Below are 27,463 nucleotides of genomic sequence, written 5' to 3' on the forward strand. Positions count from 1 at the left end.
TGTGTTGTGTGTGTGTGTGTATGTGTGTGTGTGTGTGTGCACATGTGTGTGAATGTGTCATGTAAGTCAAAGTAGAGATGGGCGATACAGTAATAAATATTGTAGTATGATATTTAAAGACATTTTCAAGTTATATGGTATTGTACATCAATGCACCAGACTGCGCAGCTTGATTTAAGGTGTCAGTGAGTCTTTGCTATAATAACAACAACAGAAAAATAACTCCTTGCGCAGCTCCAATTAGTCAGTCATGGGTGTGTCTTTGGCGTAGCATGAAATAAACCAATCAGCATGTCACTTGCCATTCTCTTTAAGAACCAGGTGTGCTCTGACTTTGGCATTGCTATTTCAATGGTGCAGCTACTTGGATGTATCCAATGCTTTTAAGCAGAGTTAACTATCCTACTCATTCTCGCTATGAAGGTGCATGAGCAGCTAATTTATGAGAGTAGCAATGTTATTATACTATGTGTTTTGTTATTTGTTAATGTAAAAATTTGCATAGCTGCCAACTGGCATTGGCTGTGTCCAAGTGTGCGTAACAAGCGTAGGTGTAGCTTGTTGGGCACGCACTGGCTTTGCCAAGATAGCAACGAACGTCTGTCTAGGTTGTATTCTGTCAATGGCATATCTTTGTTTTTCTGGTGCCATGATAGCAATACACCAGAAATTTACCTTAACACTTCTCATTTCCAGACCACTATGCCCTTTGGCATAGATATATTCATAAGCACTATTGCTATTTAAATGGTGCAGGTGAAAAACATGAAAATAGACTGTTGGCAGGGTGTAAAATCTATGTCACTCCTATGTCAATGTCAATTTTATTTCTAAAGCACATTGTAAACAATAAATGTGAACCAAAGTGCTGTACAGTAATAAATAAGTAAGATATCAATTAAAACAAAATAAACAATCAAACTATTAACTATCAATTAAAATTCAACTGCAATTAAAAGCCAACAAATAAAAATGATACCAGATTAAACTTTATTTAACTATTTTTAAACTTTCTGTAAGCACTTATGATATCCTCGATACGTTAAAAAAAAAACACTGTCAATACGATTAAGCATATATCACGACAAAAAAAGCGTCATCATACTCTAGGTCAAAGTTCACCAACGCTCACACGTGATTATGATGATAATGGGCCCCCACAGAGAGCGACTGCATGTGCCTGAACACAGCATAGACATAGACAATGCTTACGTCTGTGTGTCCTCAACTAACCTTACACACAAACACACATTCACACATGCAGGTGCACACACAGATACACAGAACTTCCATCTGGAAGAAGCATGGCTCACACACACACACACGTAAGTGTCTAGAGCGAGTTCTTTTCCTCTGAGATGTGTGTGTGTATGTGTGTGTGTTTTGTAAGGGCGTAGCAAGTTTGAGTGCAATTTAAATCTTAATTGCAACTAAACCTGCACACACACACACACGCACATACACACACACCCATACACACAAAACCACATAAACACACACAAGCGCACTGCAGGGTGATGACAGCAGTGAGGCGAAGCAGTTGTTTCCTGAGAACCGCCGCCAGATGTGTTACACACTGCACATTCTCTCTCTCTCTCTCTCTCTCTCTCTTTCTCTCTCTCTCTGCTGTGACCCTGTGTGACTCTGCCATTACAGCAGTAATAGACACACACTGCTGCTGTTACAGAACAATAGTGACTGAGGCAAGGGCAATATTACAGGACATGTGCAGCAGGATCAAACGTGTGTGTGGGTATGGGTATGTGTGTCTGTGAATGTGTGTGTGTAATGCAGAAATGTGTGTTAATTACTGTGTGCTAATGAAAGGCTGTGTAACTGTGACCAACTCAAACTGCCAAACTGCCACGCTCGCCTCACAGCTCGTAAATTGCACACCTTCCAAAGGATGTGGGCTAATGTGTGAGTGTGTGATTCTGTGAGAGAGTGTGTGTGTGTGTGTGTGTGTGTGTGTGTGTGTGTGTGTGTGTGTGTGTGTGTGTGTATGTGTGTGCATAAGCAGGGGAGCACAGAGTTCAGGGTCCAAATTAACAGAGTGTTGTCAAAGTCGGGCACTTTGGGCTGAGCAGTGGACAGAGGCGTAGGTAAGACGGCTACATACCCCTTTAGACTCGGACACTCTGTATTTAGTATAGTAAGTTATAAAGCCCATGCTTTACTGTAGGTTAATTTATTCGATTGGCTCTCCTCAGATTTATAAATTAACATGCAAAGCTATCAGAAACCATTAAACTGACATGCCGTATGCCATAAGATACAAACTAGCATTGTGTCCTATAACTTCTGAAGTATTTATTTGACCCTGACGTGAGCACTTTCATAGTCAGATCTAGAACTGGACAATATGATGATATGTTATTGTATTGTAATAAATGTTCTTATTGTACTGACAATATACTTTTTAAGCACATTAAGGATCACTGTACAATGCAGGAGTGTTTTAATAGCAGTTTCCAAGATTCAAGATTTTTATTGTCACGTCACAAAATACTGGTGTATGTGTGAGTGAAAAACTTGGGTGCAGGTTCCCACAATTGTGCAGAGAACAATATTTACAACACATAGAATAGTGAAATAAAATAGAATATACAGATAAACACAATACACACAATACACATACACCAGTATTTTGTGACGTGACAATAAAAATCTTGAATCTTGGAAACTGCTATTAAAACACTCTGTCCTGCATTGTACAGTGATCCTTAATGTGCTTAAAAAGTATATTGTCAATACAATAAGAACATTTATTACAATTTATTACAACAATACACACAATAACTTACACTATAGACATACTGACAAATGGTATTGTACGGAAATACGTTAAGTAAGACTGAATATATAAATATACGGTGCTATATAGATATGCAGGTATCTAGAGTGTTTTTTGTGAAAGGGAGGAAATAGTCCAATAGGTGACAGAATAATAGAGTATATTTGAGTATATTTTTTTAGGCATATGCCACTGGTGATGCCTTTAGTCTGTGTGTCAAAAAAGTCAGTGTCACTGCTGGACTGAGAATAGCCCACCGACCAAAAATATCCAGTCAACCACAGCCTTTTGACCAGCTAAACTAGTGGATGACTATCGCAAACAGTGAGTGAACACAGTGTTTAAAAACTCCAGCAGCACTGCTGCATCTGATCTACTTGTACAAGCACAAAAACACCAACAATACCTTTAAAATGGTCTGATATTTGGCTCATATTGTTCGCTTGCCCATTTTCTTGTTTTTAACACAACACATCACAAACTGACTGTTGGCTTGATGCCCAACATATCAGTGTACACAATTTTGAAGCTGTTATTCTAAGATAAAATGTTACATGGTTTTGCTATAAAAGTTTTAGTTTTTAGAGAGAGAGCGAGAGAGAAAGAGAAAGAAGAAGAAGAAGGAAAGGAAGGGGACGGAGGTGTTGACAGGCGAGACGTGAACCACATCAGAGGTTTTTTAGGAGAGCAAGACTCAGCTCTTTTGCTGGCCACACCCCTTCTGCAATCTTTAATGTTTGTTACTTTTATTGTCTTTATTATCCCCTTAAAACCCATTAGAAGTGGGGTGTGCGCACACACACACACACACACAGCTGGTTTCACTCACTCCCCTGGCATATAGGGAAACTCCAGAATTCCCTGGCATCCCCTGCCTTCCCTGTGGTGGCATTCTGAACCATCAAAGCCGACCCGGGGGACAAAAGTGTACATGTGGTAACCATAGGGTGGCACTAAAATGGTTAGTAATTGAGTTGTCAGGCTGATCTGGGAGCAGTTCTGCTGTGTGTCTTGCATTGATTTAGACAGGGATTAAAATGAGCACAAAAACTGACTATTTGAGCAATAGTGCTGCTGATGTAGATACTTGCTGGATGAGTTAAACTCAACATGAATGTAAACAGAATGTTTAATGTTGCTCTTAGTTCATGTTCTGGATCATATTAAGCCCGAATTAAGCTGTATTATATGATATCATTTTGCAAAAAGGAAAAGGAACACAGGAGGAGAGATATTTAGATAAATGTTTTTTATACATATTTTAATAAGCTAAATATAAGGCTTACTTAAATAAACACAAGCAAATGTTAATACAATTATTATTTACACTGTCAATAAGGAACTATCACTATAGGAACAGTGATTCTGTTTTTCTGCCTTAATATGACACAGATCTGATTTTTCTAGGGCTGTGTAAACATGTCAGAACTGAGCTTTTCTAATCAGATTGGAGTCACTTTAATTTCACTTGATGTGGCCTTAGAATTTATGTTTCTGACCTTTGGGCAAGTGACACGAATGTAAACCACTTTTGATGATATGCATGTGCTTATTACTGTCATCAGCAAGCACCAGTGTTATGCCAAATTCTGACTACTTGCCAGAATCTAACCCTAACTTTTATGAATAAATAATAATAATAAAAAGATTTGTATAAATTACAGACAGATACAGATCACTTACATTTATGAATACGACAATTAAAGGTCACCTTCCGTCGTTTTTTCTTTCATTTTAAAATGTCTAGTTGTGGTCTCTAGTATGAATGAATGACATGTGAGCCGTTTTTGTAAAAAAAAAGTGCTCAGGTGTCTCTGTATAGCTCTTTTTTAATGGACTGTTTTAGGGGTGTGTCCAAAATGACCGGATTCCAGCTTTGCTCATGAATATTCATACATGCAAACAGCATGCAAATATCTCTCCTCTGATTGGCTAGGAGCACTGCGACGCCCCTCCACCGCTCTGCCGCTCACTGCCTCCAACCTCCTAACTGATGAGCGGTGATGTTGCGTCGCTTCAGCTCCGCCTCTGGGAGTTTCTCGAGCCAAGGTGGGCTGGTCTGTGAGTTTCTGCCTACGTAGGCAGAAAGATAATTCAAAATTCACCCGTTTTTCGGAGGGGGGGAGGGGGGATTTCTTTGCTTAGCTCCTGCAGACAATGGGGGCTGCAAAACAGTTTAAAGTGCAGGTGTACACATTCAACTCGGAGAGACCTACTGTATTCCACAAAAAACAAGAAAAATCGGATTTTCGCGGAAGGTGAGCTTTAAGATGGCCCAATCCAAGCTGAACAATTTGATTTAATTGATTAATGAGACTTGTAATGTGAACACAGCCTCAAAACCATCAAAACTAGGTTAATCAAAGGTCATAGAGTAAATGCAATGGTTCTATATAGAAATAGGGTTGTTTGCTTGGTAAATTGGTTCTGCACATACAAAAAAAATGTTTCACAACTTATAAAATGTGCTAAAATGGTTCTACACAATGAAAAAATGTTTCACTACTGTAAGGACAAAAAAGGAAAAGTTTTGATGACAATATATATACTTTTGTGTCTAGTTTTGGTCACAAAAAAATTGAAAAACTGATTGCAATTGACTTCGGCTCTTATCAAGACTGACTCACATTAGAATCACTTTACACAGGTAGGAGAACGTAGAGTTACAGAACTTGCCTAAGGACTGTAATTGTTACATGTAGGTAAGTCATATGAGCATGACATTCAACATCAACACTGAGAAAATGATTATGGCTGTAATCATAAGTTGCCGTTGGTTTGTTGGAATAGCAGATACAGGCCTAATATTATATCCATTCTGCCACACTAGTAGTGGACGTCTGCCGCTTGGGGTAAGTGCACATAAACAGCATCATGTAACTGAGATTTACAGCTTTTCTCATCAGAGAGAGCTTGTTGTTGAGTACTTTAGTTGGCAGCTGACTGGCAGCTCGAGTCTTTGAGAGCTGCAGTCAAAGTGTTCCTCATTAGAGGCTTTTCAGCTGCACATTCTTGAGAAACAAATCAAAATATGGAGTCTTCACGTCTCTGTAGGAAACTCTCTTCAAAAGGCAGAGAGAAATAAAACTGCAGTGGCCGCAGAACCGTGTCCTGTATTTCACCATGGTTTTGATGAATTGGAGCAGCGCTGAGGCCCAACATGCTTGGGTTTTTTCTTTAATTTATTTAACGGCCGTCCTGTCCCTGATTAGCAGCAAGCTGGGAATAAAGCATTCTTCAGCCTAACGACTTTCTCCAAAAACATTATCAGAGAAAAAATCCACCTCTCTCCATGGACGCAATTATTGTAAATTCACAATTATATGATTCTAATTTTTCCTCCCTTTTTGAACACACATACTTTTTTAACCACAGCACCAGTGATTTCCTGCTCATATGGCTGTCCATACACCCAAAGTCAACAGCAGAAACATCATAGGGCAGAATAGATGTGTTTTATGGAGAGGGTGTTATATTAAGTTTAATAGCACTGCGTGGTGGGCTAATGGCTGCCTTTGGCTTCCCTCCTGCAGCAAAGCTGGAGGGGTGGGTTTGGAGGGATGCCCCTGCCTGTGTGTGAGAGAGCAAGAGAGGACGATGTAGATGAAGAAAGACAGACAGGAAGAACTGGAGGCTGAGAGTTAAAGTGTGTGGATGCTGGGTAAGAAGTGGGTCAGCAGTTTTATTCTTAAAATAAAGAAACAAATAAAAACTCAAACCAGCCACGTTTCCCCAGTAAAGGATTCATGATCTCATTTTCATTATTTGAGTTGTTATTTGAGCCGAGAAGTACCAGAAAATTACATTTTAATTGGCTTTCTCACAAAAACGAGCAGAAACAGCTGGATAAAGTGCAAACAAGTGGCTCAGTAAGGAAAACAAATGCAATGGCAGTAGTATAAATTATCTAGGGAGCTTGCTAAATGTTTGCTATACTTTTTACTGCAGTAACAACAACTTTCTTTGAATTTTTGTCTGTCTGTCCTCTAATCTGTCTGTCTGTCTGCCTATTCAATTTGTTAGCTAGTGACTAGTTATACTCATATAAACGTATAGAAAACTTAAAGCAATTTACTAATTCATCCATCCATCCAATATAGGTAGCTTTCTATTTATCTATTTATTAATAAAAAATTAATTGCCTTAATATCCTTTATTCTCAAACCATCTCCTTGCATTTTTGCGTATCTTAAAATAAAATAATTTTTTTTACAATAGTGCAACATAAAATCAATGCAAAATCCAGATTCATAAATCCCAGCCAGATGCCTGTTTTACATCTAAAAAGAGGAAATATCTGGGGAAAAAAAGGACCACTGGTCATCCTATGATTAATTGATTGTCAGCAGAGAAGCAGACAATTTGTTAGTCCTGAAGAAATTGCACAGTTACAAGATCACTGATCACAACATCACTGTGTAAAAACTGACAATGACAAAAAAATGACAATAGTTTAGCTAGCTATCTTAGTTTGACCCATGTGACTGGTATATAACTGCCCCCACTGAGTGCTATCAATCTGTCTGATTTTAATCCCCCTGATTCCTGCCAAAGAAAGGCTTGTTTAACAAACCTGTATTTATCCAATTTACTAGAATGAGATTACATGCACTGGAAAAACACACTGCAGCCCTGAAGGTCAGAGGAACATGTGTGAGGCAGGTCAGATCAGAGCTAACATAAAGCTCTCTTTCCCTGCGTTTCTAGAACTGCAGTTTATTAATGCCTGCGTTTATCCATCGTGTGACCTCTGACCTCTGGTTTACGTGCCTTGGGCTTTGGGGCCCGCGTGTGTGAATGGCCGATAATGGGCTATAATATATTGCACCATAGCTTGCTCTTAATTGAGAGGCCATTTTAAAGGAGCATTAAGGCCTGGTAATAAAATATTCCTCTTTACCATGCCAAGCACGTCCCTTTAAGGGCCTCTCTCACCCTCACTCCTTCATTTATGGAGAATTTATAAATTATTAAAGAAAAAAAGCCTGAAATGCTCTGCTGAATGCCTGGCTTCTGTTCTCCATCTCTCTTTTTTTTTTTTTTGCTCTCATGCTCTCTCTCTCTTTTCGACTCTCTTTTTTCTCTTTTTTAACTAACCTGCATAATCATGTCAGAAGTGCTCTGAAATGAAGTGCTAAGTGTTGGGTTTTATTGAAAGGAAACAGACTGGAACAACACGTGTGTTTTGCTAGGCCTGTTAAGGCTGCGCTCGCCGCTCCTCAGGCCAAATTCTTTCTTATGAATTACTACCTGCTTTCTGATGACTCCTCACTAACACACTGATGCCCGCTGAGAGGGAGCAGGAGAAAATATGTGTGCATTTGCTTGTGCGTCTGCCTGAAAAGATTGTGTGAGAGTGTGTGTGTTTGTGTGTGTGTGCTGCAGAGAGGGTTTATTAAAATCACTAAAGCGTCCCAGTGTGAACAAAAATCTGGTCCCAATTTTTGCAATATTTCTGCTCTTTTAATTTGGGTATTAAATCTGTTGCCAGACTTAACAGCAACGATGCGAGCGGGCCTCCGCTCCAGCGAACAAAAGAATTTATATTTACAATAAAAGCTACTTTTACAGTGAATGTGTGCAGGGAATGTGTGTAAAAGGAATGGAACAGCAGATGCCGTCTAATATCCGTCATGAAACAAAAGCTGACTGGATTGTGCTGCACTGTGACATTTTCCACGGTCTAGAGGCATTGTTTGTAGACAGTACTCAGCTGGCCACCAACAATGATAGACAATGTTATCTGGGTAAATGTAGGAAACCCAACTTCTGCTAACCTCCATAATATTAATGCTCACATAATGTAAAATTCTTACACTTTAGATGTTAATATGCAAGATGGTTTTAATAAACAAAATTCAGGGTCTGTCTGATGTTGGAGATGAGCGTTAACCCAGTACTGTTTTTGAGGGATACGTCACTTTGATTTCTAACCAAAATTCAGCATTTTAATGTCAATACAATGTTGTTTTTTAATAGACGGGATTTTTGTCCCATTCAAAATGTAACATCTTTCTAATGCTGAAGATTGATGTCAACCAAGTGTTAATTTGTGGCAGACATATAACTTGGATTTACAACAATAATTGAATATCTATAAAAATTAGAATTCAGAATTGAAATCAGTCCGATTTTAACATTCATTGTTCAATATTAAAATCCAAAGTTATTTTGTCTCCCTAAAAAAATGATGTTTATAGAATAATGTACAGGCCAAATATTCAGTGATTAATCTTGAGGCTTATAATTAGGGTTCACTAGTTACCAAAAACATGATTTTATATGTTATCTTCATATTAATAAAAAATATTATATCAGCACAGTCACTGTCAAAAGTGAGTACACTTTAAGACAAAGGGATGGCAATGAAAAAAATGTGCATATACGCAATTCTAAGTCTGTACTTTTTTGTAGGTATAGACAAATATGTTTTCAGTCAAGAAAATGTATTTAATTTTGTAACATTATGTAAAATTGTACATGTATTATATGTTTGCAATATTGTAATTGTATTGTAAAATAAAAGCATCAATAGCATCAATGCAGCATTCTATATTCCACACTCTAAGTTGAAATTTTCTACAAATATATACACATATTTTAGAATTAAACAATGTGTTTATGCTACCATACCTTTGTTGACTTATTTACATAAATGAGCTGTGTTCTGCATTGATGGCTGTCATGTTCTGTTGACCCTTATTCAAAAAGGAGTTTGACCTGAAACACAAACACTCCTTATAACATCAGCAGGAACGGGTGGGACTGAACAGCTGAAGACTGAAATGAAAGCAAAAGGCTGACTGTAGGCTCAATTCCATGTTTGGACTGTATGGAGTAGTGAGGAAAGCATAGGTTTTAAAACTTTAACAATGAAAATATGCATTGGCATGGGCCCTTTAAGTCATGTGGACCTACATACGGGCCCTCAGGGTATTAATAAAGTCACTGGGTGACTGAGTGATGAAACCACAGCACAGTTTGAGGGGGCATGGGAAAGGGTGAACACAATGCCCACTACTTTCCCCCTCCTCTCCTTGCATCCGCTCTCTCTCTCTCTCTCTCTCTCTCTCTCTCTCTCTCTCTCTCTCTCTCTCTCTCTCTCTCTCTCTCTCTCTTTCTTTCTTTCTCTCTCTCTCTCTCTCTCTCTCTCTCTCTCTCTCTCTCTCTCTCTCTCTCTCTCTCTCTCATTGTGAATGGGCATGGCGCTGTGGGATCAAAACAGAACCATATGGGTGAAATGATGGCAGTGCCACACCAGAAAATAAGGGAAATATAAGGTAACTGTTGTTTAGCCAGCTGGCTAATCTGTATTTAGAGTCAGAGAACAGTGTCTTTTTCTCTTCTGACTGTTTTTGGGTTGTGTTTATATATATATTTGTGTGTGTGTATGTGTGTGAGTGTGTGTTAGCTCTTTTTTCCTTTTTTTTTTCTCTGCGCCATGTCGTTAATGGCACACCTCATTCACCAGCATGAATTAGCCAATTACAAGAGATGTGTGTTTAACTGGGTCCATTTTCAGTGGCCTGCTTCCAGCTCCCACAAAGACAATCGTGTGTTTGTGTGAGTGCGAATGTGCATGTGTGTATGTAGGAACGTGTGTGTACGGAATGGGGATTTGCACCTCACTAATGATGTGTGAGTTTAATACAAGTCGCTGTTTTCAGCATCACATGCAGCAGGTTAACACCTTCCCCACCATCGCAGGCCATAATATGGCTTTGTTTATGAGGAGGAAGTGGAGGATTTTAAAGAGACTTTTCAAACGCTGCACCCACCCACGACCCAAAACTGCACACTGAGAGCTGTATAGGAAGAGTCCAGTTTTATATAAAGCGCTAAAGAGCAGCACCTTATGCTTTCAGTTAATTGGAACATAAAATGGTAAAATGAATGAACTACCGTAGACCTTCTTTTTCCACAGGTCTGTGCATACAGCATTAGAAGCTTCAACTGGCAATAATCTCTCACCTGTGAATAGCTAAATGCAGAAGATCCTGTAGAGTTGTTCCCTGTTTAACCTTTTTTAGGCTAGTTTCATAGAGTTTTATAACTCTATTGGTGTTTTTTGGCAAACTGTGTAAAGTCAGATACAGCACAGAAATAACCTTTTACATTTTTCACAGAGCGCAGAATATAAAGAACGACAGAAAAACTGCTTTTAGTATTTATAATAGCTCATTAATGCACAGCACGATATTCCTCAACATTGACATCATTATTTCCATCATCTGGTAGAAAGAGACTTGCATATCTGCACCCTTACCACTTCCTAGAATGTTAGACTGTTTTTACTATATTTTACTATATTTATACATTAAAAGTGACCACATTTATTACATTGATATTTTAGGCATTTGTCTACAACAAATTAATAATTACTATATATATATATATATACACACACACACACTATACCTATATACTAAAAAAATTACAAGCTTTCTCTACATTTCACTAAAAAATTGTTTACTAAATGAATACTAGATTTTCATTACAAAATTACCATTATGCCATTTTAACTACAATTGTATTACAGAATTCACCATCTCTACTATATTTTGCTGCAAATATTACCATTTTACTATATTTTACTGCATTTATTACAAACTATTTCTTCTGTTTTCAAAACGTCTTTGTTACTCAAATATTACTGTGAACTGAGATTTGTACTGCATACATTTTACCAAAAAAATAGAAAAAGAAAGCAGTTATGCTCAAATGTAATCTGAATCTGATCTAATTAACAGATTGATGAATTTTTTTTTTAAATAATATGCTTAAAAACACAAAACTCCTGAACAGTGCTGTAAATAAAGATGCATGATAAGTTAATAATTGATCAAGTATATATACAGTCTATGTTCGGAGTGCATCTTAGATGAATATTAAAATCAGACTGCAGTCCTACTAACTAGGTTTATTTTGCTTCGTTTAGGTGTAATACATCATTGGTTTAGGCAGAAGTGTTGTCAGTAACGAGGAGGCGTGGCTCAGCTCCACCAATCACCTGCTGTACTCTGGTGCCTCCTGCTGATTTATAATGTGCAGCCTGTGATGTGGCTGTTTTAGCAGGCTATAACTTCCTCCAGACATACTCTCTCTCTTTCCTCTCTCTCTCTTTCCTCTCTCTCTCTCTCTCATCCACCTGGATGTTGCTTTGTAGTTTCTCGTTCTTCCTGTGCAGGACTGGAGTGTAAATGAAAGGAAGTTTAGCATCATGCTGTTGTAATGAACACCTGGTCCTCAGAGTTTCGTAGTGTCTGCATGTGTTTGTTTGAACACAGCCCATGTTCTGACTCTTGTGAGTAACAAAGGGAGTCTAATTAGTCTTGTTAAAGACCCTAATTAACCCTTTCATGTTTAGGGTTTTCATTGTCTTTTTGTTATTCAAATGTAATTACATAATTACAGACTTAACTGCATAGTTATGCAATAATTGCATTAACGGCCTGTTTACGCCTGGCATTAATATGCAATTTTGGTGATCGGACCATGTTCAGATGCTCATGTATCTGCATGAACAGATTCAAGCTGTGCTTTTTAAAATACATTATTAATACAAATAGTAAAAGATTAATAATTAATGTACAACTGTACCATACCTTTATTATTAATAGCAATAACTGTAACTTTTTAGGGTTGAATATTGCTAAGAACCATACCTGTCAAGTTTTAGATTTAAAAATAAGGGATATTTTCCTCTGTACGCTTAAAGCCGTCCCACCAGCCCAACGAAGGTTCAATATCCTTTACATTTTAAGACAGGTTTACAAAACATCTAAAATAACCACAAGTGAACCACTTACACACTACAGTTAGATTATAAGAATCTGAAATGTTGTGGACATTCCTACATATGTCATTCTTTTAATACAGCCAAATTAAAAATCCTTTTCTTTTAAAAAAAAAAAAAAATAAGATTTCATGTCTTTTTTGTAATAAATGTACTCTTTTATATGATATATTCTTTATTTATTTAATGGATTTAAAATTGAACAAAGGGTGCACAAATTCTGCAAAATGACTGTTGGTGACCTAAACATAGTATCACGAGCTTTTACTAAAAGGACATGGACCAGATATGTTTCATCAGTAAAAATTAGTCCTAAGGGGCCTACAAAATAATTTTTAATTAATACTTCTTTCTTTTGATCACTCCACCCCTGATTAGTTCAGTTAATTTCGGTCCTCTCCACATTTCTAGTTAAACTGAGTCACAAGCTGTAAATTTTTTTATTTTAAAAGGTTTAATCTGTGTGTTTTATTTCGGAGACGAGTATTTTTAAGCAGCTATCAGAAAAATCTCATCACAGTTTCCATGATTAGCCTATACCGTTACCTTTCTTTAAGAAAAATCGCTGTATATCCAGATCTGTTGTAACATCAGCAGCTCCAACTAGCTGCCTGAACTCACAGCGACGGGGGGCTTCCCCACGTCTTCCCTCCTGAAAGGCGGGACTTTCTCCTTGAACCGGCTCCACGATTGGTTAAGAGAAACAGAGCGGTCAGTGCCATGTCTCCTCAATAATATATATTTTTTTACTTAATATAATACGGGAAATTTACGGGAAAATACTAATACGGGAGGACGGCGGGAGTAAAATACGGTAGTTTCCCGGCCAAAACGGGAGACTTGACAGGTATGCTAAGAACTGAAGTAAAAACTTAATGATGTCCACTTTTTGGGATGTAAATATGTATGCAGCAGGGATTTTAAAATGTCTGAGATTTTGCACTGATTTCCATGTTCTTTACATTTTCTGTAAGCAGTTTTAAGGGCCCGTCTTCTTACCTGTCTAGTGAATCTGTAATGTATGGTAGTTTTTTTATGGCAGAGTATTTTATTTATGTGTTTATTACTTTTATTTATTTATTATAAAAGGTAAAAAAGGCATTGTTTGTTTTTAGAGCTTTTTATTAGTCTTATAAGTAGTAATTTATTTATATATTAATGATTATTAATACATTTTCTATACAACCCATCTCCCTCTACTCCCCTCTCTCGCTCAAACACACACACACACACACACACACACACACACACACACTACGACTACAACTTAGGCCTACTTTAAGCAACATCCTAACCACAGTAAATAACAATGTGTCCCCAATGTTCTCTTTTTCTAAAACCCAAAATATGGTCACCCTAGTTAACTAGTATTAACAAAACGGGACTGTGGTTTTAAAACTGGTCTGCTGGGAACACCAGATGTGCTGCATTTTTGCTCTATCCACATATTTTTCAAGCTTTCCTGGAGTATAAAATCTAGCCCTTGTGAGGAGCAGTTTGAAACCATTGGTTTGAGGTGGCTAACTTGTTTTTAAAATATTTTTCTCATAAAAAAATGTGTGTAGCTGCTGATGCTGTCCACTGAGCGCCGACCGTGAACAGTGCTGGAGAAAGAGTGACAGCACCAAAACAATTACTTTAGGAGTTCAGGCACTGTGCTCTGAAAGTGCTATATGCTAGTGTGCTAATGTGCAAATCAGTTACTTAGCTTCTCCAGATGTGTCAGGGTTGGCCTTATACAGCGAGCTGGAGGATAAATAGTATCCAAGCCCCCCTATATGTAGCACTGAGGGGCTAGGTCTGCTTTAAATGTAGGTTGGTAGATAAACCTTTCCTTTTAAACATAGTATTCTCAGCATTTCTTTCAAAAGCCTTTTTACACTATATGGACAAAAGTATTGGGACAGCTGCTCATCCTTGATGACATAACTGTCTTTGCTGCCCAGGGAAAGCTTTCTACTAGTTTTTTTAGCATTGTTATGAGAATTTGATTGCACTCAGCCAAAAGAGTGTTATTAAGAACTGGATGTTTAATAATCACCACCTTACCTCAACCCCAACTCCCCAAATCATCCCAAAGGAACTGGATGCAGGGCTTTATACCCCTCTAGCTCACTTAAGACAGTAGACATGGTGTCAGTATGTTCATTGTCTGTCCTATTTTATTAGCAGTATTTATTTACAGGAACTAATATGCTGTGAGTATTTGCAAATCGGTGTTATCAAATAGTATCTGATTGGTTATATCAAGTAAATATTAAATATATGATGTTATAAAATGTTGCTTAATTCAAATTGCAGTTATTTTCACTTATGTGTCAAAACATTTGTAGACACCTGATCAGTTTTTCTAAAAAAAAAAAAATAATAATGGTAATATGGTAATATAATAATAATATTGGAACACTGCTGTGACAGATCATTAGTAAGATTAGTTCTGGAGTAAGAACATTTACAACCAAATACAATAAAATACTGTTGACCATATCTGACAGTATTGAATTGTGATTTTACAAAAACAAATTTGGTATGGTGACTTCCACACCAGCTTTATGCCAAACTGCACTTGTCTCACAATGCATTCTTTCTACTGTAAGGAGCTATGAGTTTTAGAATACCGTATTTTTCGGACTATAAGGCGCACCGTATTATAAGACGCACTATCAAAGAACGCCTATTTTCTGCTATTTTTCCATACATAGGGCGCATCGCATTATAAGGCGCGTTAAGTGACACTAGAAAGGGTGCCTATATCAAAGTGAACAGGGGTGGCGCCATGTTTCCCTTCCCCCACCGGGGGTGGTCGCTTGCCGGTGGAGCGTCTCAGTATACAAATCTAGCTATTTCAAAGTCAAACGAGTGCTGGATATTAATCTACACAGATTCCTCTCCTGAAAACTGTTTATTTGGGTGAGTAACATGCTTCAGTTTATTTACAGTAAGCTTAGATTTCCAGATGTCCACTAAGGCTTGCTGCACCAGCGTTAGCATAGCTATCCGCTAGCACGCTAGCTAGTCACCTAAACTAGTAAAGTTAACCCAAACTTAAACGACAGCGTTACACTGAGTAATCCTGCGTGTTCTGGTAAGACAGTGAGATATTAGCTAGCGATTCGTCCCCCGTAGCTTGTTTTAACACGGTAAACAAGCAGATTACAGGCTGATAAAACTCACCTCTGAGAGAGTTAGCGCTTAGCATCTAGCTAATGCTAGCCAGGCAAAGCAGCACAGACTTACAGGCCGATAACTCACCTCTGAACGGTGAACGCTTAGCGATTAGCATCTAACTCTAATAATACTGCTCCAGCAGTATTAAAAGTGCTAAATTTAGAAAATACTGATCTCTGAACAGTGAAAAAGCTAGCTAGCTAAGCGGTTAGCATCTAGCTAATGCTATTGCTGTGTGTGTTTACTGCTCCTTACACCTGACGGGTAAAATTTAGATAATACTGATCTCTGAACAGTGAATAAGCTAGCTAATGCTATTTGCTGCTCCAGCCTCGGAGCTGCACGGCTCTGGACTCTGTATAGCACTGAAACTCTGTATAACGCTGCACGGAGTGTGTGTTTACTGCTCCTTACAACCTGACGAGTAAAATTTAGATAATACTGATCTCAGTGAATAAGCTAGCTAGCTTAGCGGTTAGCATCTAGCTAATGCTATTGCTGCTCAGCCTCGGAGCTGCACGGCTCTGGACTCTGTATAGCACTGAAACTCTCTATAACGCTGCACGGAGTGTGTGTTTACTGCTCCTTACAACCTGACGAGTAAAATCCATACAAAAGGCGCACCGTATTATAAGACGCACTGTCAATTTTTGTGAAAATTAAAAGTTTTTAAGTGCGCCTTATAGTCCGAAAAATACGGTAAACAGGATAACGCTGTTAAACTAGTTAATTCCTGGCCAAAATTAATTTCAATTCATAGAGAGTTGTTTTTTTTTTTTATAAAAATTACATTATAATACTGTTGACAATAACAAATTTTACTGCACCTACTTAAAGTGCTTTGGTCCCATATTTTAATATATAGTATAGAAATACTTTTAAACACCAGTGGAATATATTATTTCTGGTGATCAAGGTTCCACACAGTTTCTATATCTCAGTATTCATACTGAAGCCACAGGTCTCAGATCAGTGTGGTTCCTGCACTGCGGTTCAACATTTCACTCACCCTTAGAGTACATAAGCCAACATCAGAGGCCCCCCCACTGTCCTGTGCTGTGTTTGAAGTGCAGCCTCCATCCCTTTACCTCCATCCCTCACTCCAGCTCTCTGTTTTTTATTCTCTTTTCCTCAGATTCTGTCCCTCGCTTTCTTCATTTCATGGAGCTGATTTTAATTTGGGGCTTCCTCCACAGGGAGAAGACAGCAAAGAGAATGTGTGTGTGTCTATGTGAGAGATGACAAGCAGAGAGAGAAAGAAGGGGGGAGAGAGTGAGAGAGAGTGAGAGAGAGAGAGAGTTATCTAAATAAACCCCAGGGTGCAGAGACTTAACTCTGCAGGTGTAGAGGCCAAGGAGCATGGACCACACACACACACACACACACACACACACACACAAACACAGACAGTACAGGCAATTACTTTACTGTATGCCAATATTCATTTTACCATAATGACCGCCATTCGCCAAATGGATAAAACATCTCTATTCTCTCTTTGACTCTAAAACCCCCACACACACATACACACACAATCATCAACACTGCTCCACCCTCTCACCCCCTCTTTCTCTGTGAAGTTCAGACCATCATGCATGAGTGGTCAGAACAAGGCAAGGCCAGGTCGAGCCAGGGGGACGTGGGGGGATCCCACTGGAGAGCAAATTAGAATCGACTGCTTCAAGAGCTACTTAAATGTCTAATGTTTTACTGCTCCTTTCTTTTACAGAGCTGTTGACAAAAAATAAAAAGGGAGGGAGAAGTGCAAAGCTGAAGGCCAGAAGTAATTCCGAGCAGACGTTTTATGATGGAAACTTCAGCAAACTGCAATTTCAAAGCTCAGACTGTACAGAAATATGGAGATATGTATTTATTTGCTCCATGTAAAAAGGGTTTGTTTTCATTTTACACTGCAGCTGAACTGAACCAACTTTTACTGGCCCTCCTGACTCTTACTGTCTCTTTTATCTTCGTTGTTGGCTTTATATAAGCCATTATTACTATTATTACACACATTCACATTCTGAGAACAGTTTTCCTAAAAAAAAAAAAAAACTGTTGTGACCCTCTGCTCTGGGTTTTAAGGGTTTCTGTCTGCGCTACACTAAATGCCCAAATATTTGTGTCCATCCCTTAAAATAAATGCAATTCGCTAGTTTGTTACACCCATTGCTGACACAGATGTGCAAATGAATACACACACATGCACATCTTATCTAGTTTGCTTGTCTGTAGAGAAGTATTGCCAATGGAATAGGACTCTCTAGAGCAGAAACACAGGAACCTGTTGGCACCATGTCGAATATCCCCAGCTTTAAGCTGTGGAGCAGCTCTTTGAATGGTCATCATTCCAAAAAACTGTGTTCTTTGGAATGATGGTGCTTTCTTCAATCCTTTTGGGATGAGTTAAGGAGTTGCTGATGAGGTGGTGTGGAAATCACGGTCATCCTGGCCTGACTTATTGCGGTAAGGGGCAGCACTGTAAATTTCAGTTTCTGTGCACCATGAATCGTTCTTTTAACCTGAGTAGACAAATCGTTACTGAATTCAATCAAATCCTCACAGTAGTGCTTCAGACAAATAAACATATAAATGTGTAATTTAGAGACAAAAGTACTGGGACATTTATATGTATATTTTTAATTAAATTAATAAACCTTTCTGCACTATGCACATCAGCACTCAGACACTCCGCTCTGTAACTTTACATGGTCAGTTTCTGTGGGCTCTAAATTTTAAATATTTGTTAAAAATACTCTATAACACCCAAAGCTGATGGTGGAATATCTAGAGTAAAGAAATTTCACCAGCTGACTTGTTGCAGAGGTGCATCCTATTACAATAGCACACTGGAGGAGTTATTTTACTAATAACACCTGTGCTTAAACAGGACTAAATTAAATGATAAATAATTCAGTTATTAGAAATTGTATCCCAATACTTTTAACTCATAGGGTCTGATATAATTTATCATTGCAGAAACGTCTGTTAATTTTAGACTTTCAGTAAAGAACTGCAGAATAAAATGATTGACTGCACTTTGGGTAGGGGAAGCACTGTAAATTTCAGTTTCCATGAACCGTTCCTTTAACCTGTGTAGACAAACCGTTTAGAGGAGACAGATCCGTGTTCAGTGTGGCCTTCACATAAAGCCTGGATGTAAGGGTATAAGCAGCTGATACTATGCGTGTGTCACAAAGGACGGTCAAGAACATCTGCGCTCGGAACAGTGAACATTAAAGATCAAAGATTTCAGCGTATGACATGATTCACGGCTACAGTAAAACTGAGGGACAGCTGATGATGCAATTGTGTGATTTCATAGCGCCATTAAAACCCGTCTGTTTCAGTGCCTGCGCCTGGGTTCTAACGCCTGGGACTTCACTCCATCTGGATTTTTGCGTCCTCGTAGTTACTGGAAGATTGACGAGAGGTGACAGATTCTGACAGTGAGGTTTCTGTTACTGGCTCTGAGCTCTGGGTCGCTTTCTGATATGGAATATTTTATTGTTTAATCACTTTACTGAGGAGGAGGAATCGAATGTGGTCTTTTGATTGCTCTGACAGAAGGTTCCAGAAATGTGTTTGTTCTTTACAGCGCTCTCGACCTGTGTAATACTCTAATGCTGTAAACAGTGTCAGACTCTGGAGATATGCTCCACTGCAGTGGGTTCCACTCCCTGTGCCTGAGTATCTATCCTGCATTTTCTGAAAGCCAGTTTGCTTTAACTTTGATACCATAAACCCGATCAACTAGTGACGCTCATCTAATAAAGAAAAATACTGAATGAGAAGGTGTGTCCAAACGTTTGACTGGTGAACTGACTGATCAGGATACAATCCAGATATTAGATACTAGATATATCTGATATACTATAAGTCAGTTGTAAGTATTTAAGCAGGTTTTAGCTGCATGTTTTTTGTTGTTGTTGGGTTTTTTAGGGGGAGATAAACGCATTTACTTGAGTCATTAATTACACTTTTGACCATGGAGGGCTGTGGTGTTGACAGGATTCAAATTTATGATCTTCTGTCACTTAACAAGCAGACAGGATGAACCACCATAGTGTTGTGATACAATGAAAAAAAAACTGTTTATAAGAAAGAACAAAAAGATACATTTGTGTGGAACTGTCTTTTTACATGGTGTAATTAAACACCATATGAGAGACAGAGTTCTAACCTGCAGAACTGTAAACTAATTAACAAACAGAAAACACATATTTATCTTAAACACATTTAATCATTTTCAAATAATTTCAGCTGCAACTCATTTACTAATGTTTTTAGGCTCAACTTATATTATAATTAGTTGACCAAACTAAGATGCATAGTTGAAAAGTGTGAGCTAGAAGAACTAGCTAAATAACTAAAGTCACAGAGATGAGTGATTTTTCTTGGGATTAAGCTACTGTTTCCATTTCTGAATAAACACACATTAGCTTCTAATATCACTAATCTCACAGATAATGGAAATTTTATGTATCGTGAGATTTTAATCATTTGTGAACTGCTTTGTGTATTTATGTTTTACACAACTTTCAATGTGGAACCAACTTGTTTTAGTAAGTCAGAAACTCCAGGAAACCACTGATCTAGAGCTATATGTGTGTCCTGATATACCCTGAGCTGTCTGACGATGGCGCCATGATTCTCTCAATCGGCTCTGAAAATGTGTGTGTGTGTGTGTGTGTATTAAATGTTAAACTGATCATTTCCTCTCACTTGAAGCAACAGCTTCACTCAAACATGACTCACGGCGCAAACAAATCTCACTGCTCAACACTGTCCACCACAGCAACGTCAGACGGGAAGACACAGATGGATCTGGCTCAACACATATGGAGATAAACAACAACAGACCCACCAACAAAACAGCGAAAACAGACTGAATCAACACCAGGCTAATGGTCAGAATGGTGGGTGTCAGCTAAAACTCAAACGCACCCGCACACACCCACATTGTCAAGCAGCTCATTTGTTCTATCCTTCACCCCAAAGCAGCTTTTCCCACGTCTGCATGCTCGCTGATTACCCGTATAAAGTTACCTTTCAGCACAGATTTATTTTGTCCCTACAGGGCCACCGTAGGCTTCCTGCAGCCAGTTAGGCCCTGACCACAGGCTGATGTGAACCTGAGGAGTGGATCGAACCGCAGCGTTTCTCTTCGACTGCAGCTCAGAGCCGGCTCAGAACCACAGAGACATGTGACTGGAAGAGTGCAGTGTTTTTACTGCGCGGTTGTGCTTTTCCAACAGTTTGATTTATGAAATAATCAGACGAATAAAAATATCCCCCTTCCTGCTGCGCGTCTGTCCACAGGTTCTATACAGAATGAATTACGTCTGGAGCAGAAATCACAGCTAAGAGCAGATCCGTGACACAAGTGCGAGCAGGGAAATTTATATTGGTGTAGAATACGCATTAATCAGGCTTTATTCATATCAAAAAGAATGATAAGGTTAAGAAAAGAGGTTAAGTCCTTTTAACCCTTACAATGACAGACTGGCTTCGAATGATAAAGTAACGGATTACAGAAAATTTTTTGAGTTAACTCAGCTTAGTTTATTCAAAAAAGTTCACCTATTTTTTTCTCAGTCAACAATCCATGTGAGATTGAGCCTCAAATACATGAATAATAATCTGGATCTGAAATTGATTCAATGTTGTGTAAGATGTTTAAACTGAGTTTAATCAGCTCCCTCAGTTTGTTTACAGTTTATTTCCATCTGAAGGAAGGAAATAGAGTATAACTACCCCATAACATGGGAGAAGTCCTTCTGATTCTCAGACTACTGACAGTGGAGAGCTGTCACAGCTTAGCCCATGTCTGCCTTGTGTTTCTCCCTCATTTGGTCTCTTGTGCTCCTGCCCCTCTGTTTACCTGTCATATTTCCCAGCCATGTGCTTCTGTTGTGTTTTGGTCTAGTCTTTTGTTGGTTTGTTTGCTGTCCGTGTTCAGGTTTGTTTCGTGCTGTTTCTTGGATTCCTGTTTTCAAGTTTAGTGTTTTGTAGTTATGTATTCAGTGTAACTTAGGTTTATTTTGTTTGTTTGTTAATTTGTTTTAGTTTGTTAATTTAATAAAATTAATTATATTCTGCACTTACGTCCATCCCCTCACTTCTGTAACGTAAGACTAGACCCAAAAATATGGACGTAGCAGAATATCTTCGCAGAGGTGGGCAGGGTTTGGGGGAGGAGTACTGGACCTTCGAAAGACTGCTTGAACTGGATGAATACCTGTTCCAGGCTTCCCAAGTGCGTGGTCCATCCTCCCCAGCTCCAGCAGCACCCGCCGCCTCTGCTTCAGCGCTGCCCGCGGCACCCGCCGCGCCTGCCCAAGCTGCACCCGCTGCTACAGCCTCAGCTCCAGCTCCCGCAGCTCCCGCTGCTACAGCCTCCGCTCCAGCTCCAGCACCAGCAGCTCCCGCTGCTACAGCCTCAGCTCCAGCTCCAGCACCAGCAGCTCCCGCTGCTACAGCCTCAGCTCCAGCTCCAGCACCAGCAGCTCCCGCTGCTACAGCCTCAGCTCCAGCACCAGCAGCTCCCGCTGCTACAGCCTCCGCTCCAGCTCCAGCACCAGCAGCTCCCGCTGCTACAGCCTCCGCTCCAGCTCCAGCACCAGCAGCTCCCGCTGCTACAGCCTCAGCTCCAGCTCCAGCACCAGCAGCTCCCGCTGCTACAGCCTCCGCTCCAGCTCCAGCACCAGCAGCTCCCGCTGCTACAGCCTCCGCTCCAGCTCCAGCACCAGCAGCTCCCGCTGCTACAGCCTCCGCTCCAGCTCCAGCACCAGCAGCTCCCGCTGCTACAGCCTCCGCTCCAGCTCCAGCACCAGCAGCTCCCGCTGCTACAGCCTCCGCTCCAGCTCCAGTACCAGCAGCTCCCGCTGCTACAGCCTCCGCTCCAGCTCCAGCACCAGCAGCTCCCGCTGCTACAGCCTCCGCTCCAGCTCCAGCACCAGCAGCTCCCGCTGCTACAGCCTCAGCTCCAGCTCCAGCACCAGCAGCTCCCGCTGCTACAGCCTCCGCTCCAGCACCAGCAGCTCCCGCTGCTACAGCCTCCGCTCCTGCTCCTGTGTCTGCAGTGCCTGCCACCCACGTGGTACCCACTGCTTCAGCTCCAGTGCCAGCGGTGCCCGCCACTCCTGTTTCTGCAGTGCCTGCCGCCCACGTGGTACCCACTGCTTCAGCTCCAGTGCCAGCGGTGCCCGCCGCTCCTGCTCCTGTTTCTGCAGTGCCTGCCACCCACGTGGTGCCCACTGCTTCAGCTCCAGTGCCAGCGGTGCCCGCCGCTCCTGCTCCTGTGACTGCAGTGACTGCCGCCCATGTGGTACCCACTGCCTCTGACCCTGTGCCCGCGGCTCCGGCCACCTCTGACCCTGTGCCCGCGGCTCCGGCCGCCTCTGACCCTGTGCCCGTGGCTCCGGCCGCCTCTGACCCTGTGCCCGCGGCTCAGGCTGCCTCTGACCCTGTGCCCGCGGCTCCAGCCGCCCCTGTGCCTGCTCCCAGAACTAAGCACACCCCCAGGTCGTGTGCTTCCACACCTGCTCCAAGATCTCCTGCTTCAACCCCTCGAACTCTGCCCAGGCTGGTTCCGCAGACTTTGAACTTCACCAGTCCTGGGCTCCAGTCTATGTGTGTGTTTGTACCCATGTCTCTCCCTGTCCTGGTCCCCGTGTCTGTGTTTGTTCCCATTCCTGTCCCCAGTGGTTTTTCTATTCCCGTCCCTATCACCATATTCGTGTCAGGCCCAGTAAGTGTGTTTGTCCCAGTTCCCCTGCCCAGTCTTGTCCAGTCCCAGTTCCCGGCCACTGTCCAGTCTGTGTTTCAACCCCTTGTCCAGTCTCTGTCCCTGTGTGGTGTCCAGCCCTCTGTCCAGTCTACTGTCCACTCCTCTGTCCAGTCTGAGCCCTTTGTCCAGTCTGTGTCCCCTGTCCAGTCTCAGTCCCTGTCTAGTGTCCACTCCTCTGTCCAGTCTCAGCCCTTTGTCCAGTCCATGTCCCCTGTCCAGTCTCAGCCCCCTGTCCAGTCTTTTGTCCAGTCCTTGTCCCCTGTCCAGTCTCAGCCCCCTGTCCAGTCTTTTGTCCAGTCCTTGTCCCCTGTCCAGTCTCAGCCCCCTGTCCAGTCTTTTGTCCAGTCCTTGTCCTTTGTCCAGTCTCAGCCCCCTGTCCAGTCTTTTGTCCAGTCCTTGTCCCCTCTCCAGTCTTTTGTCCAGTCCTTGTCCCCTGTCCAGTCTCAGCCCCTGTCCAGTCTTTGTTACCATTCATAGTCCAGTCGCCTGTTTTGTCATGAGTTCCTTCGTCCTAGTTCTGTCGTCTTGTTCTCTGTTCCCTATCTCGGCGCCTCTGGTAGTGGCGCCGTTGAGGGGGAGTTATGTCACAGCTTAGCCCATGTCTGCCTTGTGTTTCTCCCTCATTTGGTCTCTTGTGCTCCTGCCCCTCTGTTTACCTGTCATGTTTCCCAGCCATGTGCTTCTGTTGTGTTTTGGTCTAGTCTTTTGTTGGTTTGTTTGCTGTCCGTGTTCAGGTTTGTTTCATGCTGTTTCTTAGATTCCTGTTTTCAAGTTTAGTGTTTTGTAGTTATGTATTCAGTGTAACTTTGGTTTATTTTGTTTGTTTGTTAATTTGTTTTAGTTTTTATTAATTTAATAAAATTAATTATATTCTGCACTTACGTCCATCCCCTCACTTCTGTAACAAGAGCTCTGGATTCGAACGTATCATTTCCAGACTCTGAACAAGCAGGCTGTTAGACAGTTGCGCCGCCCAAGAGCTGTAAAGCAATGTACATTTCTGTATCCAAGAAAGAATGGAAAGATACATTTCCTCAGAATTTAAGCTCAGTGTAGTTCTGCCGGGATACTCTATTGTTACGTCACCTCATCTTGACCAATAACAAGCTTTCACCTGCCTGTAAGTGATTTATGGTGGTTTAGTGGAGTGGAGCTTTAGGTATTTAAGGGTAAGATAAGTTTAAGCAGCTCTTTTTCTATTGGTGACTTACTGCTGAGGAGTCAGCTGAAAGCTCATTGTTGTATTGCACTGAGGATTAGTACATTGCTAACCTGTAGGACTGCAATTTGAACCATATGGTTACTTACCTTTACATTCAATTTGTTTTTTAATTAATAAACTAGGTACTTTGAACTTACCTGGAGGGGCCTTTGACTTTGGTGCGTAATAAGTCATCAAGTTCTCCAGGTTTAAACACCGTGCAGAGTAGAATTTTCACAGGGAGTTCTAACCTGCAGATGGGAATAAACAGCATATGTGAACAATATAAATGTAATAAAAACAACAGAAATATTCTGTAATGAGTTACTGCATCATTTAATTTGGCCTGACATAACAGTGTATGTGATCTGAAGAGACGATGTTCAACAGTTTCACTCGACCAAAACCCAAAAAGATTGATTAAGTTGCCCCGTTCTCAATTGAGATTCAACTTTGTGGGTGTACGAGTTCTTGCTATCCAAACATAAACCCAATTGGGGACACAGTAAGACACTGATTAATCCTGACACTTCCAAACATACAGTCTGAAACCTGAACCTAAAGTTCTAACCTTTGGTATTTGTAAAATCTATAAAACTAACATTCATATTTCAAAGCTGTATTTCTAGCATCCACACTGCCACACTGTTTGCCGTGATGAAATACGAGCGCCTTTCTAATGTCATATCCCGTTTCATCTGCTTCCACGTCAAAAGGACAGCGTCCAAAGTTAAGTATCCTGGCCTGCTGCTGTAGACCTGACGGCTATTTTCCCCTTGTAACAGCTTCAGCTCAGGCATTGATTTGGAGATTTTGGCTGAAATGGTAACAGCCGTGGAAAAACAGCCTGCTTTGTGTTTTTAACACGACAGATAAATTAGCTTAGACAAGCAACATGCCAGCAGTTCCCAGTTTAATGCTGGTAGATTTATTTGGCTGAACGCTCGTCGTCAATTTGTTGACAAAAATATGTATTTGGCTGCCTCTATGTAAACTGCAAACAGAAGACTTTTTCCACTTTAAGAATGTCTAAATATTATGGAAATAAAGAGAGAAAAATGAGGTCTGACTATGGTTTGATTTATAAAGTGAGAAATAATGGAAAGTTTATTATGCAAGCCTCTCAGTATGTTATAACTGTGTAATTACAAAGTTGCAATACGTAACAGCCATTTCATTACCCTCTGTCTCAGCCGTTTTATTATGCACACAGATGTGCAATGTTAATTGACCTGTTTATGAGAATTTCAAGCGCTGTTTTGAAAAGTGTTTGGTTTAGTTGTTCAGCTCAAAATAAATGTAATTATAGATTAAACATATACAGATACATAAAAAACACTCCAAAAGAAGTTAATTTGCATATATGAACAAAGCTGTGTGTGGTTGTGTATACAAACACTCACTTACTGTTCATATATGCATGAACACATACACACAATATGAGTCTTTCCCCATTACAACCAACTGTGGATTTGAGAAAACATCCTAGTCTGGGGCTGTAAAATCACTGATCAACTCAGATGGTCAGAATACGGCAAGAATGAAAGAGCTTCACTCACATAGACTCTGTGTTTATGTGTGCGCACACACTGAAAAAGACCTGAATCTGGGGTGGTTGTGCACTGTTTTACTGTGCAGTGATGTCTGAACAAATATGCCTTTATGGAAACTTTTTCTACATTTTCCCCACAACATATATTGGTTACTCTGAACACAGAAACTGGTGCTCCATCTAGCAGAGACAGTTACTCCAAACAAAAGCAGGATAAATCCTTTTAATACCCTTTATTTCACCAGAAACAATTAGCTAATGTTGCAATAGTAAATATACTTTATTTCTGTGTTATGATAAATATTTAGAGTTTTATAATATTTAGATTGTAATGCTAATTATAATTCTTCTGTGTGTAGACAGTCCGGATTCCAGAAACAAATAGAATAATATTCACATTATCTGTCTGTTTTTCCACACTTCATACACTCACCCACTCTCAGACACACACACACACAAAAGGAGAGAGAGAGAGAGAGAGAGAGAGAAAGAGAGAGAGAGAAATAAAGCATCCTGACACTTACAGCTTGGCATGATTGTCTTTGTTTTTTCCTCAAACTCATTAAAAGTGGGAATGTTAAGTTTAGCTCACTTGAAGAGCAGCCTTTGTCTTCCACCACATGTGGAGAACAAAGTGTTTAAACTGATGGATTGTGGGTGATTAAGCGATGGCATCACTGAGGAGAAGAGATTTATGAGAATGACCATAGGGAATTATACGTGAGTTTGGGTGTGTGTGTGTGTCTATATTTGTGTGTGAGAGAGGTTAGGAACAGTGAGGACATTATGAGACAGAACAAAGGGATAACGCCACACTGTACACACATTTACCATTTAAACTGACCCTGGAGGAATCTGCGGTTTCATCCTGATGACCAACACACACAGACACACACACATACACCACCCCCTGCACACCATGCCAATCCAGCTGGACTTTACGACCCAGCTCCATTCAACAAACAGCCAAGCAGCCAGCAAACAAGAGTCAATAAACAATAAAATCTCTCAATGTGAACGCATGTTTCATAATCAGTCTCACGCAAATGAGACAAGCCCCAGGAGACAGATCACTACTACACCCCTCTTCACAAAAGAAGAGAGCTCTTAAAATTATGGTTTGGCTAAAACTCTTAATTTACGCAATTTACACAAAATGT

The 27,463-nt window shown here is 40.4% G+C and overlaps 1 protein-coding gene across 2 annotated transcripts in view; it reads right to left on the reverse strand.

Annotated features, from left to right (window-relative positions):
• LOC103036412 (hormonally up-regulated neu tumor-associated kinase homolog A) overlaps positions 1-27,463 on the reverse strand; it is a 125,077-nt gene that overhangs the window by 22,694 nt on the left and 74,920 nt on the right. Inside the window, exon 3 of one of the 2 annotated variants that reach the window (XM_022676868.2) lies at positions 24,910-25,002. The gene's annotated coding sequence lies outside the window, so the exon portion shown is untranslated. Of the gene's footprint in view, positions 1-21,999; positions 22,087-24,909; positions 25,003-27,463 lie in introns of those variants that run through there. The other variant, XM_049486374.1, reaches the window with a different exon arrangement.

The sequence above is a fragment of the Astyanax mexicanus genome, chromosome 13 (assembly GCF_023375975.1).
Source record: "Astyanax mexicanus isolate ESR-SI-001 chromosome 13, AstMex3_surface, whole genome shotgun sequence".
Classification (NCBI taxonomy): Eukaryota; Metazoa; Chordata; class Actinopteri; order Characiformes; family Acestrorhamphidae; genus Astyanax; species Astyanax mexicanus.